The sequence below is a fragment of the Tasmannia lanceolata genome, unplaced genomic scaffold, assembly GCF_043159265.1.
Source record: "Tasmannia lanceolata isolate RefF3 unplaced genomic scaffold, GAP_Taslan_0.1 ptg000007l, whole genome shotgun sequence".
NCBI classification, from domain to species: Eukaryota; Viridiplantae; Streptophyta; class Magnoliopsida; order Canellales; family Winteraceae; genus Tasmannia; species Tasmannia lanceolata.
Window position 1 is genome coordinate 9110610 of NW_027518684.1, and position 3525 is coordinate 9114134.

Sequence of the window (3525 nt, forward strand, 5' to 3'; positions counted from 1 at the left end):
AAAAATTTACTCTCATTTTTAAGCGGTAAAAATGGGTATAAAATTTGTTCCTCGTCCCCATTTTACATCAAAAGATACAGAGCCTCGAGAACGGTTTACTGTGTTATGGGTTCATGATTTGCCTAATTTTTGGGTCATAGGAGATATAAAATGTGCTGTCAAATAGATGGTTCCGATTGTTAAAAGCTGAGACCCACTATGCTGTAGCCCGCCTCATTGTAGCATAATCCGTGAAGCATTCCTCCCCAACTTGTAAGAACAATTTGTTCCATATCATGGGAGCGATTCTAATAATTAATGCGCTAAAATTTTTAATATATATTTACATGTTATTACTTATATCACCTCCTCTGACCAGTGATACAAAGAAACTGCATTCTTAGGAAACATTTTTCAAATTGCATACGGGTGAACATTAATGTTGTTCACAATATTAGTAGGGATTTGCTAGGGACTATCAGGCATTTCGTGGATGAGCTGTTGCATATGAGAGGAGCCACATGGGCTCAGATTTTGTCTTCTGTTTGTCTGAGTTTCATTTTTCATTTGCAGGTTGGAGTCATCATTTCATGTCTAAACGACGATATCATATGATTATTCCAGTGGACACTGAGTGGGATAAGCCTCTTGGGGAGAAATTTTTCAATCTCCAAAATCATCTGTTGCATGGATTGATTCACTGTAATGGCTTCGGGCATCTCTTGTGCATCAACGGCTTTGAAGGCGGATCAAAATACATCCACGGAACAGAGATAATGGATCTGTGGGATCGGATCTGCACCATGCTACGAACCTGGTAACAGACTTATTACCACTTATGTCAAATAGTATTGCCTTCACACAATTGGGATAACTAATCCAAATTTTGGGGTCTTTTGCAGGGAAGTGACAGTAGTAGATGTATCAAGGAAGAGATCGATGCAGCTACGGCTGCTTTATGGTGTTGCATGTGGGCAATCATGGTTTGGAAGGTGGGGTTACAAATTCTGCCATGGCAGCTATGGGGTGACCGAGCAGAAGTACATCAAGGCGATCCATATCCTTAGCTCGTTTGATCTAGACAGTGTCATCGAAGACTTCAGTAGGATCAATCGAGAGAAAGAACTGATGAGAATTGTTTGTGGCTATAGAAATATTAGTAAAACCAAAATCGAAACAGTTAGAGACCTTCTCCGATTTATGCTTGAACTCCGAATGCGTCTCCCATTTCAGCAGTACGCCTCAGTTCCCACTGCACCTCCTTTGAAATCCTTGTCAGGTCCAGCGACAAAAACAATACAGCATAAGTCTAAGGCACAGGATAAAATGAAGAAGTACAAGGATTTTGCATCACTAACCGCAGACATGTCGAGCCGCTGGTCATCCCGGCGTTTAGAACTCGCGGCGCAGGTCATTGTAGACGCGCTGAAAGAGAAGAAGGCCGACGGTGGTGGTGGGATGTCACGACAGGACGTCCGAGATGAGGCAAGGCTCCACATTGGAGACACTGGACTGCTGGATTTCGTGCTTAAGTCGATCGGCAATTGCATTGTCAGAAATCACGTTATTCTTCGTGCTGTTAATCCTTTGACCAGGATACTAGAGTTCACGATCGAAGAAGTCAGTAATGGAACCAACAGTGAGCAATTACAAAAGCCAGAACCAATGGCAGTGGTTCCAGTGGTTCCAACTGAGAGGGCTGATGTATACAGAGACATGATGTATGTGTACAAGAATGTGTTGGAGGATTACCCAGAGACATGATGTATGTGTACAAGAATGTGTTGGAGGATTACCCTGTTGATTGACGTCACAGAAAATGAATGAAATATTCCTTTGTAGAACTGAGTGCAAAGCACCAAAATTCTGTTCATGATTGTGAACACCTTCCAGGAGACTGCAGTGTTCTTTTGAATAGCATTAACTTCCAAAGAGGAGTCAGATTTTTTTAATTTGCTTAAATGGAACTCATTCCTCTGCCGTGATATTCCCCGACGATATTTGCTTCAAGTTTGACAATGGAGTTTGAGATACATCCTAGCACTTTACTCTAGCGGAGTAATTTCTAAAGACCCCACCTGCATTTGATTTTGGCAAACCGACGATGGTAGGAGACCAAATAAATTCTTTGAGGGATCTTCTTTACTGATTTGGAGATTTGCTCTCAATTGAGATAAAAGGTAAAACTTTTGGTCTTTGGCCCAGATTTTCTTGTTGAAGTGAAGCCGTTCCATTTACTTAACGGCAAACCTCAATTGAAACTGTAACAACCACAATAAATAATGGAGAAAATGAAAGGACTAGCCTTCTTCCATCGACATCAAGAGGACCCACCGTAATGTACTTTTCTTATACAAAGTCTAATAATAACACCCAAAACCCCAACCCTATAGGAACATCTATTGATTGAGTGAAGGAGTTGCACTAAAGTATTATGAAGATAAATTATAAAACAATCTACAATATTTCACAGTGTTTTGGATGAGCACATCCTTGAGCTCATGCAAAAAGTTTCAGTTTTGCTGTCTTTTTAACTGAATCTAGTCATATATAGAATCATCTGTTCCAAAATTCCCTCACATTGAAAACAGTTTTTAACTTGTGTGGGCTATATTCAGTTGTGAAATCTGCATTGTCAACTTAGTTTGCAAGAACATGATAAGAGATTCTATTATGAATCTAAAGTGATCAGAATTTTCTGTCCCTCAAAAATCTTCTTTCAAAAACAAAAACAAAAACAAAATAACCTCTCAGAAAAAGAATATCCAAACAAAATCAAAGTCGGTTAAACTCGAGTACAAAACACCTCACTCAGCACACACACCCCATCTTCTAGCAGCCTTAAGCACACTCCTCTGCAAACGCCTGCAGCCACAACATACCAGCCTGCAAAAAGGACTCCCACCTAAAAGAAAGGCGCTCTACGAGGCTGCCCTTTCCTTCTACGTCGTGGCTGTTGGGCAACCTGCAATAGCTCAGGCTCAAGAACCTGGTTCAGCTGGGGCTCGGGCTCGGGCTCGGGCTCAGGCTCGGGCTCGGGCTCGGGCTCAGGCTCGGGCTCGGGCTCGGGCTCGGGCTCAGGAACCTTGTTCAGTAATTGTTGCTGCGTCGCTCTTCGTGGAGGCCCTCTCCTCTGTCTTGGGTGCTCCGCGATTTGCACCGTTCCAGGAGCCACGGCCCCTGTGTCAGATTTAAACTGATGGCATAGAAAAATATTAATATCTTAATGGCATAGAAAAATGATAATATCACCTAAAACTTAGGCTCAAATCATGTCCCTATACTATTTTAATATCTTAATGCTAAATTCCTTACGTAATCAATTAACTGCCATCAAGTATAAGAAACATAGCTACCCCTCCACTGACCAGGTTGATACAGTTATAGTATACTCTATTCTTAGTGAAGGCCCTGAACCATTTAACTCCATTCAGCTGACACAGGGGATTGGATCTATCAGAAGTAATAAACAATGATTATGCTGATTTCCATAACCTGATAACACTATATCTCATATATCAATGCAATTACATAGGTAATCCCCAA

The 3525-nt window shown here is 41.4% G+C and overlaps 1 pseudogene across 1 annotated transcript; it reads left to right on the forward strand.

Annotated features, from left to right (window-relative positions):
- Window positions 1-31: 31 nt before the first annotated feature.
- LOC143880553 (PHD finger protein MALE MEIOCYTE DEATH 1 pseudogene) lies at window positions 32-1931 on the forward strand (annotated as a pseudogene). The gene is made up of 3 exons (XR_013251761.1): window positions 32-35; window positions 553-796; window positions 882-1931. The product of XR_013251761.1 is annotated as a PHD finger protein MALE MEIOCYTE DEATH 1 pseudogene (transcript).
- The last annotated feature ends 1594 nt before the right edge of the window (window positions 1932-3525 follow it).